Here is a 17,870-nt window from a genome sequence, read left to right on the forward strand (position 1 = left end):
CCAAGTTTTATAATGAAAATTCCCACTAGTATATGGAAGTGATAACTCAAGAGTCTCTCTATATTAAGAACATGGTTCTACCCTGAAGCACAAGTGTGGTAAAAGGATAGTAACATTGACCCTTCTCTCTTTTTCTCTCAGTTTTTTGTTTTTTTGGTGGGCTTCTTTGGCATCTTTTTTTATTTGGGCTTCTTTGGCCTCTTTTATTTTTTTGTGAAGTCCGGAGACTCATCCCAACTTGTGAGGGAATCATAGCTTCCATCATCCTTTCCTCACATGGGACAATGCTCTAATAATGATGATCATCACACTTTTATTTACTTACAACTCAATATTACAACTCGATACTAGAACAAAATATGACTGTATATGAATGCCTTCGGCGGTGTACCAGGATGTGCAATGATCTAGCGTAGCAATGACATCAAAAAAGGGCAAGCCATGAAAACATCGTGCTAGCTATCTTACGATCATGCAAAGCAATATGACAGTGAATGCTCAGGCCATGTATATGATGATGATGGAAGTTTCATGGCAATGTATCTTGGAATGGCTATGGAAATGCCATGATAGGTAGGTATGGTGGCTGTTTTGAGGAAGTATATGGTGGGTTTATGGTACCGGCGAAAGTTGCGCGGTACTAGAGAGGATAGCAATGGTGGAAGGGTGAGAGTGTGTATAATCCATGGACTCAACATTGATCATAAAGAATTAACATACTTGTTGCAAAAATCTATTAGTCATCGAAACAAAGTACTACGCGCATGCTCCTAGGGGCATAGATTGGTAGGAAAAGACCATCGCTCGTCCTTGACCGCTACTCATAAGGAAGAAAATCAATAAATACCTCATGCTCCGACTTCTTCACATAACAGTTCACAATACGTGCATGCTACAGGAATCATGAACTTCAACACAATTATTTCTACAATACACAACTACCCACTCTCATGACTCTCATATCATCATCTTTATATCGCAAAACTATTGCAAGGAATCAAACATATCATATTCAGTGATCTACAAGTTTATGTAGGATTTTATGACTAACCATGTGAATGACCAGTTCCTGTCATCTCCCTAAATAGATATAACTGAAGCAAGAGAGTTTAATTCTTTCTACAAAAGATATGCCCATGCTCTAACAAATATAAGTGAAGCAAAAGAGCATTCTACAAATGGCGGTTTTCAATGTAAAGAGAAATAGGCAATCCAAACTTCAAATGATATAAGTGAAGCACATGAAGCATTCTATAAAGCCATACTCAAAAGATATAAGTGAAGTGCAATGAGCATTCTATAAATCAACCAAGGACTATCTCATACCAGCATGGTGCATAAAAGAAAAATGAAAACTAAATGCAAAAGACGCTCCAAGATTGCACATATCGCATGAACGAAACGAATCCGAAAACATACCGATACTTGTTGAAGAAAGAGGGGATGCCTTCCGGGGCATCCCCAAGCTTAGACGCTTGAGTCTCCTTGGATATTTACTTGGGGTTCCTCAGGCATCCCCAAGCTTGAGCTCTTGCCTCTCTTCCTTCTTCTCACATCGAGACCTTGTCGATCATCGAACACTTCATCCACACAAAACTTCAACAGAAAACTCGGTAAGATCCGTTAGTATAATAAAGCAAATCACTACTCTAAATACTATTACAAACCAATTAATATTTTGTTTTTGCATTGTGTCTACTGTAATATAACTTTTCCATGGCTTAATCCACTGATATAAATTGATAGTTTCATCAAAACAAGCAACCTATGCATCAAAAACAGAATCTGTCAAAAACAGAACAGTCTGTAGAAATATGAACATTCACCATACTTCTGATACTTGAAAAATTCTGCCAAAATTAGGAAAAATAAACAATTTGTATAGAAAGATAGTGCAAAAAGAATCAGAACCATTTGACGTTCCATTAAAAAAAATGAAAAATCATGCACTACAGCCAAAGTTTCTGTCCTGGACCGCACAAACCAACAAGAATTGTAAACATCCTAAAGGAAAACCTTGGCACATTATTTTTATAATACAATTGGATTGTACAAGGGGATAATTATTTTTATTGAAAAGTTTCTGTAATAAAGATTCACAAAGTTTCCGTGAGCATGAACAAAGTTCAAGGCTAGCTCCCACTTCAACAATGCTCGTCTTTCTCACTTTCGCTTTTCTTTTTGAAAAAGTTTTGGGTTCCCCTCTTTATTTTTGTTATTTTTAAACTGCTAGGAAACATGTCCGTGTGTTGCAACGGGTGATTTTTTGTCATACGAGCTTAAAACCAAACGAAATAGCTGCTTAGTTTTGTTGTAGATATCAGTGAGAAGAAACACATAAGACTGATTACATAAGACAACAAAAATGTCATTCTACTTCCTCGACCGTCCATGCATATATGCTTCTGTTGTGTGTGTGCTAACCGTGAATTCGTCATATAGGTGTACTAACTTCCTCGTCTGTTGCGACATATGCAGGGTTCTCCATCACAATTGATTCTTTGCATGATGTGTTGCCCTTCAATTCACGATTGGCTACATTTTGTCCTATTGTAGCTTTCTTTTGCTCTTGCTGCGTATTTGCATATTTTTTGCCTTTCTCTTGCATACTTTTTGGTCTTTTGTGCTAGCTTCATATTTGTATATTTCTTTCTTCCTTATGTACATTTTTTGCAACTAAGTTGAATCTGTAATTGTTTTGTTTCATTGATAGGCCTGATGTCGCTTTTTCGGTTTTTTTTCTATTTTTCTTCATTGGTCATCAGTGCATACCACTCTCTATTTCTTTTATTTATTTGTTTCTTGGCATCCAGGACCGGAGATAGCGACCAAAATTGCTTGCGTGTAAGAGAGTTTTCTATATTGTATGAATATATTATGTTTATTAAAAAGAAGAAATTGATTAGATTTTGCATCATATATAAAACATATGTAGCTACTTATAGGTTACTATAATAACATTTGACATAAGCATTAAAATATAAGTGTTGTTTCTACATTAATATTGTACTTTAGCTCCACATGGTTCCTTTTTAAAGTTGTGTAACCATTTTTCCATGCATGTTTAAAGTTGACATTAGACAACTTAGATATTCTCTCTTTGTCCTCTTTGGCTGATTATTACTAAAGCAAGCTAACACTCTCATGCATAGAAACCGTAAGTGTTGTTTTACCTATCACTTATTGTTATGACCTCAATTTATCAGTAATTTAGATGATATACATTACCGTCTTAATCCAAGATAATGCTTGTATTATAATCATGTTGGTAGGATATTGCAATTTTTGCTTATATATTCTTTTGTTTAAATATAATTTTTATAGTGTGGTCCATAAACAAAGTACTCCCGCAAATAAGCATGAATGAGTCAAACCTATGTTGGTGGTTGTGTTGATAGAGTATCATGTTTTTATTGGATGCAATTTAGGAAACTAAAAGATGATATTAAAGTAAGGGCCCTGGTATAGACACAAGATTTTCCGTGTGACCTTAGTATGGCGTTGAAAAATGGATCATAGATGCATAGTGATGAAGCAGATTACACCGGGAAATGTACCATCCTAATGAGTTACTGACATCAGACAGTAAAAATGTCCTACACGCAACACTTTAGTTGAAGTAAATTTACCGGACAGGCAGACTAAATTTTGTAGATTAGGAAAAGATTAGTACCACCTCGTTTATATTATGATTTTGTCCATACAAATTGTAAAAGCAGCCTAGAGTATAGAGTTTGCTGGGCCACTACGTGGGTGGGCTGAGGCCCATGTAATGAAAATTTGGATTGGCGGACGGACGAAAATTTGGTACCGGACGGGCAGACTAAATTTTGTAGATTAGGAAAAGATTAGTACCACCTCGTTTATATTACGATTTTGTCCATACAAATTGTAAAAGCATATTATGACATGAGAAGAAAGCGTATTGTGACGGTGAACCCGACAAAGTCAATCCGTGCTCTATTATTAGGGAGAGATATAAAAGCACTCAACAGAAATAAATGACTCTCTAAAACTTCCGGGTTGTCTCCCTGGCAGTGCTTTCTTCAAAGCCATTAAGCTAGGAATATAGTGCTCAAGTAGTGAATCCACCCGGATCCCAAGGTATATCAAAGCTAATTTTAATTAACAATGATTTGTTATTTAGTAGTGAGCAAAAAGCAACATATATCAAGAAAAGACGAAGTCTAACTCTCTTCCTATGCATCGACATGTCATAAAGAACAATTCATGCACACATAGTAAAGGCCAATGCATAGTATAAACAATTTCTTGCAATTTTATCGTATTGGAAAAAAGAGGTGGAGATATAGTTCCTCTCTCATAATAATTGCAAGTAGGAGCAGCAAGCACATGCATATTATATCTATCAAAATCATCATGTGTAGTAGTAAAAGGCAACCCATCAATATAATCCTTAATAAGCACAAACTTCTCCGATATAGTGTAGTTTGGAGAATTCGAAAATATAATAGGACTATCATGCGTGGGTGCAATAGCAACAATTTCATGTTTAACATAAGGAACTATAGCAAGTTCATCTCCATAAGCATAATTCATATTGGCATCTTGGCCACAAGCATAGCAAGCATCATCAAAAAGGGATATTTCAAAAGAATAAACGGGATCATAGCAATTATCATAGCATTCATCCTTTGGTAAGCACGAAGGGAAATTAAACAATGTATGAGTTGAAGAGTTACTCTCATTACAAGGTGGGAACGGGTGATCAATCCGCTCTTCCTCCTTTTGTTCTTCGCTCTCCTCCTCATCTTTTTCATCCAATGAGCTCACAGTTTCATCAATTTCTTCTTCCATAGATTCCTGCAAAATATTAGTCTCTTCTAGGACAGCGGAGACTTTCTCAATAAACGCATCAATATCGGAATTGTATTCATAATTCTCATAACAATATTTAAGGATAGCTAAATTTTCAGGTCTGTAGACAGCATCATAAAGATATTCATATTCTTTGAACATAAATTCAATTTCATAAGCACCCATAAAAGCAACAAATTATTCTATTTGTTCCACATCATAGTAAGCATATATACCATTAGCATAAGAAGCTAAGGTTTTATTATCATTAAATTCACATGAAAAGGGAAGGTGTGGAGCCTTCATCCTAGAGCAACAAGTATAATCATATCTCAAGCATAGTTGCCTAGCATACCAATACAACATATAAATTTGATCCCATAATAGTTTCCCTTTTTGAGTCAAGCGATAATCCCTAAAGTATTCACGTTGATCCAACATGTCTCCCATTACCAAATTGAATGGGGGTTTCTCTGGATTATCAAAGTAGTACACAATATCTGTCACATAACGAACATCGAGGGTTTCAGGAGGTTCCTCATCTCCATGAGTAGCAAGTACACCTAATTTTTTTGGTATTTCGTGTTCCATATCCATAACTAAAGATAAAGAACAACTAAGAACACCAAATAAAAATTACTTAGTGATAAAGCAAACAAGCACACACGAGAAAATTCACCCCACGCTATTGCTCCCCGAAAATGGCGCCAGAAAAAGGTCTTGATAACCCACAAGTATAGGGGATCGCAACAGTTTTAGATAAGTAAGAGTGTCGAACCCAACGAGGAGCTAAAGGCAGAACAAATATTCCCTCAAGTTCTATCGACCACCGATACAACTCTACGCACACTTGATGTTCTCTTTACCTAGAACAAGTATGAAACTAGAAGTACTTTCTAGGTGTCTTTGGATAGGTTTACAAGATAATAAAGATTACGTAAATAAAAAGTAGGGGCTGTTTAGATAAAGACACAACTAAGTTAGTTCCAGTAAAGAGCTTTTTGTTATGAGAAAGTTATTTGTCCCTAGGCAATCGATAACTAGACCGGTAATCATTATTGCAATTTTAAATGAGGGAGAGGCATAAGCTAACATACTTTCTATACTTGGATCATATGCAGTTATGATTGGAACTCTAGCAAGCATCCGCAACTACTAAAGATCATTAAGGTAAAACCCAACCATTGCATTAAAGCATCAAGTCCTCTTTATCCCATACGCAACAACCCCCTTACTCGAGTTTGTGTTTCCGTCACTCATACAACCCACTATAAGCGAATCATGAACGTATTGCAACACCCTACAGCAGGGATCTCTCACGCTTGCGCGACACGAAGAGCACCATAGGACAGCACCAATAATAGAACATGCAACTCAAACCAATCTTGATCATCAACTAGCCCATAAGACAAAACGGATCTACTCAAACATCATAGGATAGCCATACATCATCGGGAAATAATATATAGCATTGAGCACCATGTTTAAGTAGAGATTACAGCAGGAAAGAGAGAGGTTACACCGCTGCATAGAGGTGGGAAGAGTTGCTGATGATGGCGGTGAAGTTGTTGGTGAAGATTGCGGTGATGATGATGGCCACGGCAGCGTTCCGGCGCCACCAGAAGAGAAGTGGAGAGGGGGCCCCTTCGTCTTCTTCTTCCTTGACCTCCTCCCTAGATGGGAGAAGGGTTTCCCCTCTGGTCCTTGGCCTCCATGGCATGGGAGGGGCGAGAGCCCCTCCGAGATTGGATCTGTCTCTCTGTCTCTCTCTGTTTCCGCGTTCTCAGATTCTACCCTTTCACCGTTTCTTATATTCCCGGAGATCCGTAACTCCGATTGGGTTGAAACTTTAACATGATCTCTAGCCAGATATTAGCTTTCTTGCGGCGAAAGAAGGGCATCAACCGGCTTATGGGGTGACCACAAGGTTCAGGGGAGCACCCAAGGGGTGGGGCGCTCCCCCTGTCTCGTGCCTCCCTCGGGCACTGTCTCGCGTGGATTTTTCTTCCCAAAAATCATATATATCGCAGAAAAATGTCTGTCAGTTTTTATCCCGTTCGGACTCCGTTTGATATGGATATTCCACAAAAAACATGCAACAAATAGGAACTGGCACTGGGCACTAGATCAATATGTTAGTCCCAAAAATAATATAAAAAGTTGCCAAAAGTATATGAAAGTTGTGGAATATTGGCATGGAACAATCAAAAATTATACATACGACGAAGAGGTATCAGCATGTTATATTGTGCAATGTGGTGCTCAGTTAACATTTGGTTCATTTGTTGTGGTGTTTAGTTAACTTCTTGGTTCAATTCTGCAATGTGATGTTCAATTGTTGTGGCTGCATTCTGTTATTGTATACCATGTGAGGAATAAATCGAATTCGGCTGCACTTAATACATGAGAAACATATACAAGTGCTATATTTCCTAGTTCTTAATCATGCTTGGTTTGGATAAATGGGTTTTCCGTGTGGCTTGAATTAATCTGATGAATCTGCAATGTGCTTATTTATCATCAATATATTTTACTGATAGAACGCGAACCCTTACTTAACCTGATTACTAACTACCTTATATGTGTTGAAGGGAAACAATGGGAAGAACTGAGGTTTACAAGATGGTACTAACTATTATACATTGCCTTTCTGTATTCCTTTGCCCCATTTCCATTATAGAGAAGATATTTATGCACATCCTTGTTTTCAGGCTTCACTGATGATTACCTCTCAAACCACCTCTGTGGTCAGGAGGCGAGGAAAGTTTTCAAACAACACCCACGGTTCAATATTGAAGTGTTCCTGAAGAGGTCGAAGGATGGACGGTCAATCATCCAGAGGCACTGGCCTAAAGTTGAAAAGACTTTCAACTTGAATGAAGGCTCAATATTCGCCTTCCGCTTCAGCAGTTTTCCAGATGAGACGCATCTCTCTATGTACCGTCTATGATGCTAATTTCGAAAGGTTCTAGATGTTGCATGTGAAACTTGCTGCTAGTGCAGTTGTGTAATGGGGTAGCTAAGTGGTGAAGCTATATCATGTTGTACTCCGATGTATTTCAATTATGAAATCCTGCTTCCTTAATATGGAAATGGAATATATTATGTGCTTAATATGAATGTCAATTAGATTAGTAAATGAATTATTAATAATAAGGAAATTAGCCTGCTAATTGTCCAAGTAGCTTGCTAATTGGGTTTTCCTATTGCAAACGGTTAATGAGAAAACACCGTGGGCGATGACCTCAGGCAACGCACACAGTTTCTAGGAATAAACCATGTTGGATCAATGAACAATCACACACGACATTCTTTCTAAAACTATTTGCGTTACGCCACCTTTCGCAAACGTTTTCCTTGTAGCGACTGTGTGAGATGTATATACGAACAGAAAAGTTTAGCGAGGACTGACTGTGTTGGATGTACTTATGACCAGAAACAATTTCGCCGTATAATTGTATTCTTTTAGCACTATTGTACGTATTTCCATATTTGAGCGCTCGCCGGTCGCACACGACCTCATTTGGCCAAGCGTGTGTGTGCCAGGAGGGCATATTCCCGATGGTTTGTGGGTCGTGTGGGAAGGACCCCCCTATCGCCCACACTCACTTGGCGACGGTTCTGAATGACGTCGCGGAAAGGGGTTAAAAACCATTTGTTTAGGACCGATGCGTACCAGTGCAAGGTAAGTGCAAAGAATGACTTAAACATAGAAGACGACCTGAAATGGGCCAGAAAGATGTAGCTAGTAACTGACGATTTGTAGTCCGAAGTGCCCCATCTCCTTTTTGGAAACTATGATCCTTCTTGTGAGATCTTTCGGTATGGAAGGTGCCAGCACCAAAACTTGTGCCAAACTTTACCAATTTTTTCCCATGCAATCATGAGAGCACGCGAGAGCGACACAATGATTTTCGTTATTTTTCGGACTCTATATGGATTTCCTGAAATTAAAATACCAACAAGACCTACGCCTCTGGCCGCACCCTGTGGCCGAACTATTTGACGTTTTTCCTGGTTCTCGCACAATGAATGAAAACTCGCAAAGTGACACACACAAATGATCTTTTTAACACACACGTGTAGTTGCGACTAATATATACATGCAGATGAGATCTCTTTTTTGTGCATATTCATAGTTTGAGATTGCTAGCGAGGCCCACCGCCTGGTAAAATGTACTAGAAAACCAAACCATAGGGTACAATCGTGATTACTTACCGTGGAAAAAAATTGGAGGCGAAATGATGAACTCATGTTTTCATTCGAACAAAAATATGAGGTTAGGTAATGTAAATGTTTTCAAAGAGCACACGGTTCACTCACGAAAGCCGTGTGTCCACTAAACCGTGGCCGATGCCCCCCCTCTGCGACGCGCACGATCTGAGTCGTGCGTTCTGATTGGCCAGAACCGAAATGCCACGGATCGTATGTCTGCACTATTGGATTCTCTTTGACCGAACGGCGATCCTCATCCCTTTCGACAGCACATGTAAATGTTTTCAAATAGCCCCTCCCAAAAAAGTGTTTTCAAATAGCACACGGTTCACACACGAAAGCCGTGTGCCCACCAAACCATGGCCGATGCCCCCCTTTGTTGCGCGCATGATCTGAGTCGTGCGTTCTGATTGGCCAGAACCCAAACCCCACAGATCGTACATCTGCAATGTTGGATGCTCCAAGATTGAACGACAATCCTCATCCCTTTCGACAGGAAATGCAGTCCAGCTAGGAATTGATTTATATGCCAAATGCACGGTAAATGCCAACAAATGTCTTACATATAGCAAACGAGACCTGAATTGCGCTAGAAAATCAAACCCGTGGTATAATTGTGATTGCTTTACGTGGAAAAAATTTAGACGCGAAACGACGAACTCACGTATTCATTTCAAAATTAGTATGTATTCATTTAAAACAAAATTATTATGTTTGTGCACACGAGCGCTTAGAGGCAACCGTTTGCATAGGCCTTTCCGCGCGCGAGGCGACCGGGGATATTTTTCACCCTTTTGACCTAGGCCGCCAACACCCCCCACCATCCGCCCGCGGTTCACTCAACTAGTCCACCTAATCTCCATCGCTAGCTCCTCCCTCCCCCAGATCCACAGCAGAACCCTCTCCAGCGCCGCCATGCTCACCCCGACCGTGTGCCCGCTCTTCGGCGTCAAGCCTACCTCCTATGTCGTTCCCAACACACAGCGGCCCATGCCTCGCCGTCTTCATTTGCTCGCCAGCCACCCTCGAGCATATCGATGCAGTAACCCTCGCCTCTCCCATGGTCCGGCCGGGTTTGCATTAAGAAGCCTGTTAGTTACTGCTCTCCATCGCGGTGAGGCATATTTCCTCGCAATCCCTCTTCCAATTTTGTTCTGTATGTTCCCAAATTGGCTAGAAAATAATGGAGAGCGTATATATGTTCATTATCTACCTTCCTGACTATATATCAGTTGTATTTGTTCCAATAAGTTACTACCTATTTATAGATCGCGGGCGCCCAAGTCACACAAACTTAACAAATTAGCCGTACATGTTCTAAATTATTGCATGTCATGTTTAGAAAGCTTGATACCAAGTTGTTAGTTTTATGCTTATCCTCCTTTCCTGAGTTTCGCATGTGTTCTCTGTAGATGTCGAGTAGCAGCGACAACACTCATGCTTCAGGCGATGTATCTTCATCTGATTCGGACAACCCTCTATGGGTATGCTGACAACATTTCTCAGATTTCAACATAATTCGTAAGTTCATGGCTTTCTTAATATGTAGCAATCACTGGATATTGGTATTCATTGTTCCAAACAAGAACACTCAGGATCTGACACATCTTCAGCAATTCATGGATAGGTATTGAATTCTATGATGTTGAAATTAATTTGCATTCATATCTCGTTTAACAATTGATGTTGTCAAAATTCATCATCATTTGCAGTGTGCTCGGATTGTGGAAAACTAAACTAGGGAACCTGTTCAAGAGGGAACTACCTCTGCAACACGAGATCATTTCTCCGGTAACACACCAAAATCCGTTATTTTCGGAAAATTTATCCAACAGTCTGCAAATACCTTTCCTTAAGTTAGTCAAATGTTCAAGCTTCTAAATAAACCTCTTTCTATTTTGTCCAAAGAAAAAACTAATACATCTAACACTGGTTAGGTTGTTCCTAACATGACAAATACATGACTAATTCTGTATAAAAAATTTCAGTGTCCTCAGCAAGAAGCAGGGACCAACCTTTGTGGATACTATGTTTGCACACACATGATCTCCATCTGCAAATCTGCTGATACTTGTGACGATCCTCACGAATTAGTACTTGTAAGTCTATCTTAATTAATATCTTCTACTCCACTCATATGGCACATTCTGATCTTAAAAATACTGCATCTCATCTTAAAACCGAGGACCCCTGAACCGCTCCCGGCTGGTGAATTGCTGATGGTTCAGAGATTTATCAGCGACTTCTTCCTAGATCACTACATCAATCCCACTGGTGATAATGAAGATTTCAGCATGCCTTCTCCTGAACACATTGAGTAAGAGTTAGCCGCTAAACATATAATGCATGGATCCATTGTTTTCGATCTGATGAGGTCTTCGTATATCATACACTATGATTAATTATGTAATGCATATATGTTTGAACAAATCATTGGAATTTATCTACCATTTGTTCAATTGCAATTGTTGTGAAATATGATGAATGTTCTTCCCGTGGACACTATTTGTTCATTTGAATATTGTGGCGAATTTGCTTTTTGCGTGCCGATTCAAAATGAGATATTTTTGTTTATTTGTTCAATTGAATGTTGTGGTGAATTTGCTTTTTGCGTGCCGATTCAAAATGTGATATTTTTGTTTATTTGTTCAATTGAATATTGTGGCGAATTTGCTTTTTGCATGCCAATTCAAAATGGGATATTTTTGTTTTAACCTGGCAATTTCTCCGCACACGGTTCAACTAAATGAGTGTGTGCGATCCACATCAAAAGGCATACATCAATCATAGCGAAACTGTCGGTGATACATAGCAGATCACAAACGATTTGCAGCGCTACTACATGTGCATAGGGTCTCCGAAACCATTTTTGATATCGCGTTATTGCACATGAGAACTCGGAGTAAACCGTGCCCAATGTAAAATACAATCCCAGTCATAATTTTTTCAGGAAACGTGTGGGATCCCAAACGAAAAGCACACGTCACTCTTGTGGAAACCGTCGGTGATACCCAACAAATCACAAACGGTGTGCAACACTTGTATGTGTGTGAAGGGGCTCCTGAACCGTTTGTGATAGAACATTATCGCAGAATGTAATTGTTGGCAAACATGTGTGATGGAGTCTTGCATGGCAGACGGGTTACGCAGAAAACTCGTGTGCGATGGGGCACAAGTCGCACACAGTTCATATGTTGGCCCGTGTGCCTTACATACTATTTCCCAAACGGTTCATTACGACAGACCGTATGGTTTGTGCATCATTAGAAACGTTTAATCACCGATACCACACGTGTGAAAGAATTTAGTGTGTGCTGCATCTCACACGATTACATTTTGTAAGGCCTCTGGATCACTGCTCCATATCCCCGACGGTTTCTGGGTCGTGTGGGAAGGACACCCTATCACCTACACTCACTTGGCGACGGTCCCAAATGCCGTCGTAGAAAGGGGTTAAAAATCGTTAGCACCGACGCGTACTAGTGCTAGTAAAACTCTAGACAGTGCCTAGAGAAATTATGCTATGACTGAAAAAGAATTTTTAGCAGTTGTTTTTGCTTGTGATGAGTTCAGATCTTATATTGTTGATTCCAAAGTAACTGTTCACACTGATCATGCTACTATTAAATATCTTATGGAAAATAAAGATGCTAAGCCTAGACTTATTAGATGGGTTCTCTTGTTAAAAGAATTTGATTTGCATATTGTTGATAGAAAGGGAGCTGAGAACTCCGTTGCAGACAACTTGTCTAGGTTAGAAAATGTTCTTGACGACCCATTGCGTATTGATAATAGCTTTCCTGATGAGCAATTAGTTGTCATAAATGCTTCTCGCAATACTCCATGGTATGCTGATTATGCTAATTACATTGTTGCTAAATTTATACCACCTAATTTCACATACCAGCAAAAGAAAAAAGTTTTTCTATGATTTAAGACATTACTTTCGGGATGACCCACACCTTTATAAAGGAGTAGATGGTGTTATTAGATGTTGTGTACCTGAGCATGAACAGGAACAGATCCTACGCAAGTGCCACTCCAAGTCTTACAGAGGACACCATGCTGGAGATAGAACTGCACACAAGTTATTACAATCCGGTTTTTTTGCCTACTCTCTTCAAGGATGCTCGTAAGTTTGTCTTGTCTTGTGATGAATGCCAGAGAATTGGAAATATTAGTAGACGTCAGGAAATGCCTATGAATTATTCACTTGTTATTGAACCATTTGATGTTTGGGGCTTTGATTATATGGGACCTTTTCCTTCCTTTAACGGGTATACACATATTTTAGTTGCTATTGATTATGTTACTAAGTGGGTAGAAGCTATTCCAACTAGTAGTGTTGATCATAACACGTCTATTAATATGATTAAATGAGTTATTTTTTCAAGGTTTGGAGTCCCTGGATATTTAATGACTGATGGTGGTTCACATTTTATTCATGGTGCTTCCCGTAAAATGCTTGCTAAATATGATGTCAACCATAGCATCTCCATATCATCCACAATCTAGTGTTCAAGTAGAATTGAGCAATAGAGAGATTAAATTGATTTTGCAAAAGACAATTAATAGATCTAGAAAGAATTGGTCTAAGAAACTTGATGATGCATTATGGGATTATAGAACTGCTTATAAAAATCCAATGGGTATGTCTCCTTATAAAATGGTTTATGGAAAAGCATGTCAATTACCTCTTGAACTAGAACATAAGGCATATTGGGCAATCAAAGAGCTCGACTGTGATTCTACACTTGCCGGTGATAAGAGGTTATTTGACATTAGCTTGCTTGATGAATGGAGAACCCCAAGCCTATGAGACTGCCAAGTTGTTTAAAGAAAAGGTAAAAAGATGGCATGGCAAGAGGATACAAAAGCATGAGTTTAATGTAGGTAATCATGTTTTGCTATACAACTCCCGTTTAAGATTTTTTGCAGGAAATCTTCTCTCTAAATGGGAAGGTCCTTCCATTATTGATGAGGTCTATTATTCCGGTGCCATCAAGATCAACAACGTAGAAGGCTCAAATCCGAAGGTGGTAAACGTTCAAAGAATGAAACATTATATCTCAGGTACTCCCATAAATGTTGAGACCAATATTATTAATACCATAACACCGGAGGAGTACATAAGGGATACTTTCCAGAACGTTTTAGACTCTGAAAACAAATATGTATGTGGTACAGTAAGTAAACTGACTCCAAAACGTTTCTAACAACAATTTTTCTCCATTTTGGAATATTTAAAAACTTAGGAAAATTAGAAGTAGTCCGAAAGATGCACGAGGAGACCACAAGGGTGGAGGGCGCGCCATTGCCTTATGGCCACCTCGTGTGCCCTCCGAACTCCTTTTTCTTGCACAATACTTCTTTTGGTCGATAAAAGTTCAATATATAATATCCCGAAGGTTTTGACTACCGTACCATGACAATATCTCTTGTTTTTGTTTTGAGCAGTTTCTGCAGCAAATTTAGAGCAAGATGTCTTCGCAAGAGTCAATCACGGAGAGTCGTGTATCTCACCCGACACCAGGCCCAAGAGCATACATCGAAGCTGGCCACTTCCTGCAATCAACGGAGGAAGAGATGGAGGCTGACTTGAAAAGGGTGGATAACATGGAGGAGGATCAAGAAGTTACCTCTTGTCTTCAAACTAGATTCATGCTGGAGGAACTTCATAGCTTAGCGATAACAAATTCGGTCATTCCTCCCAATGCTAGATTTCTCTCCTATGAAAATATGAAAAAGAGTGTTTCTTTTTCTCCCACAGCTATGAAACATCCATGGGAGAATCACGGGTAAACTTCGCAAGGAAGTAATGGATCTTGAGCAGCAAAATAATAAGCTCGAGGAAGAGAATCACATCCTAAGGGGCATCATCGCCAAGAATATCACATCACCTCCTCCGAAGAAAGAGACATGGGTATGGGCACTTCCCTTGGTAACTGCCAAGCTTGGGGGAGGTGCCCCGGTATCGTATCACCATCACACCTTTACCTTTATCGTTTTTCTTAGTTCGATCCTTTTGGTTATATCTTGAATTAGTAGAATAAAGTTTTAGTATGATCTATTTTTGAGTTTTGTTTTGATCTCTATATATGTAATCATGTCCTTGAGTTATATATATAATAAAGAGTAGTTTTGAGTTGAGGGATTTTCTTTCTTGCTATGATCTTGAGGGAATTAAAGAAACACCAAAGAATAAAAGATATAAAAAGATCATATATTGATCTTATGGAGAGTGATACGTCCATTTTGCAACATGTTTTCTTACTGTTATTTATGATGTTTTTATCCATAATAATCCTTTTTGGAGTAATCCATTTTCGCTCATAATAATCCTTTTTGGAGTAATTCTAATGCCTTTTTGGAGTAATCCATTTTGCACTTTTAAAAAAAATTCACGCAAAAAAACAAACAAAGAAATACTAAACGGACTCCAAAAATCCCAAAATAAATTTTCCCCGGCTTCTAAAATCAAGCCGCACAGGATGAACATTTATTTGGGGCCTAAATGAAATTTTGAAAAATGCGCATTTTTCCTAAATTCAAATAAAATAGCAAATAAAACCAAAATAAAATCTTATTTGATTTTATTATTAAATCCTCAATATTTCTTTATTTAGGGAAAGTCATTTTATTCCCTCTCTCATATTTTTGTGATAGAAATAATTGAAGATAAAATAAATAAAATCAAATGATCCTATTTTCAAAATTTGAGAAAACTCAAATATGAAAATAACGAAATCCCCAACTCTCTCCAAGGGTCCTTAAGTTGCGTAGAATTTCTAGGATCAACCAAAATGCAATAAAATATGATATGCAATGATGATCTAATGTATAACATTCCAAATTGAAAATTTGGGATGTTACACTATGTTAGCACAAAATTAATATGGAACCTGATGCTAAACACGCTGTTGATCACCAACGTCGGTTAAATCCAAAAATGAAGGAAGTGGTAAGAACGGAAATCTTAAGACTTCTGGAAGCAAGTATAATCTATCCTATAGCTGATAGTAGATGGGTAAGTCATGTTCATTGTGTCCCTAAGGAGGTATAATTGTTGTTCCTAATGATAAGAATGAACTTATTCCACAAATAATTGTTACAGGCTATAGAATGGTAATTGATTTTAGAAAATTAAACAAAGCAATTAGAAAAGATCATTACCCTCTGCCTTTTATTGATCAAATACTTGAAAGATTGTCTAAGCACACACTTTTTGCTTCCTTGATGGATACTCTGGGTTTTCACAAATACCTGTTTCTCAACCTGATCAAGAAAAGACCACTTTTACTTGTCCCTTTGGAACTTCTGCTTATAGACGTATGCCTTTCGGTTTATGTAATGCACCTGCTACCTTTCAAAGATGTATGACTGCTATATTTTCTGACTTTTGTGAAAATATTTTAGAGGTTTTCATGGATGATTTCTCCGTATACGGGAAGTCTTTTGATGACTGTTAAGGAATCTTGATCGAGTTTTGCAGAGATGTGAACAAACGAAGTGCCACTTTATGGTTAATGAAGGCATTTTCTTGGGTCATAAAATTTCTCAAAGAGGTATTGAAGTGGACAGAGCTAAGGTTGATGCATTTGAGAAAATGCCATGCCCTGAAGATATAAAAGTTATTCGTTGTTTCTTAGGTCATCCTGGTTTCTATAGGAGATTTATCAAAGACTTTTCTAAAATTTCTAGGCCTCTTACGAATCTTTTGCAAAAGGGTATTCCTTTTGTTTTTGATGATGATTGCTTAGAAGCCTTTGAAACACTCAAGAAAGCCTTAATTTCTGCACCTATTATTCAACCACCTAATTGGAACTTGCCTTTTGAAATTATGTGTGATGCTAGTGATTATGCTGTTGGTGCTGTTCTAGGACAAAGAGTTGATAAGAAACTGAATGCTATTCATTATGCTAGTAAAACTCTAGATAGTGCTCAAAGAAATTATGCTACTACTGAAAAAGAATTCTTAACAGTTGTGTTTACTTGTTATAAATTTAGACAATTATTGTTCATTCCAAAGTAATTGTTCACACCGATCATGCTACTATTAAATATATTATGGAAAAGAAAGATGCTAAACATAGACTTATTCGATGGGTTCTCTTGTTAGAAGAATTTGATTTACATATCATTGATAGAAAAGGAGCTAAGAACCCCGTAGCTGATAATCTATCTAGGCTTGAAAATGTGCATGATGACCCACTACCTATTGATGATAGTTTTCCTGATGAGCAGTTAGCTACAATAAATGTTGCTCATAGTACTCCTTGGTATGCTGACTATGCTAATTACATTGTTGCTAAATATTTACCACCTAGCTTTAATTATCAACAAAAGAAAAAAAATTCTATTATGATTTAAGAAATTACTTTTGGGATGACCCACATCTTTATAAAGAAGGAGTAGATGGTACTATTAGACATTGTGTACCTAAGCATGAACATGGACAAATTCTACGTAAATGTCACTTCGAAGCTTATGGAGGGCATCATGCTGGAGATAGAACTGCTCACAAGGTATCACAATCTGGATTTTATTGGCCTACTCTCTTCAAGGATGCCCGTAAGTTCGTCTTATCTTGTGATGAATGTCAAAGAGTAGGTAATATCGGTAAGCATCAAGAAATGCCTATGAACTATTCACTTGCCATTGAACCATTTGATGTTTGGGGATTTGATTACATGGGACCTTTTCCTTCCTCTAATGGGTATACACATATTTTGGTTGCTGTTGATTATGTTACTAAATGGGTAGAAGCTATTCCAACCAGTAGTGCTGATCACAACACCTCTATTAAAATGCTTAAGGAAGTTATTTTCCCAAGGTT

Source organism: Triticum urartu, chromosome 6 (genome assembly GCF_003073215.2).
Source record: "Triticum urartu cultivar G1812 chromosome 6, Tu2.1, whole genome shotgun sequence".
In the NCBI taxonomy this organism is placed as follows: domain Eukaryota; kingdom Viridiplantae; phylum Streptophyta; class Magnoliopsida; order Poales; family Poaceae; genus Triticum; species Triticum urartu.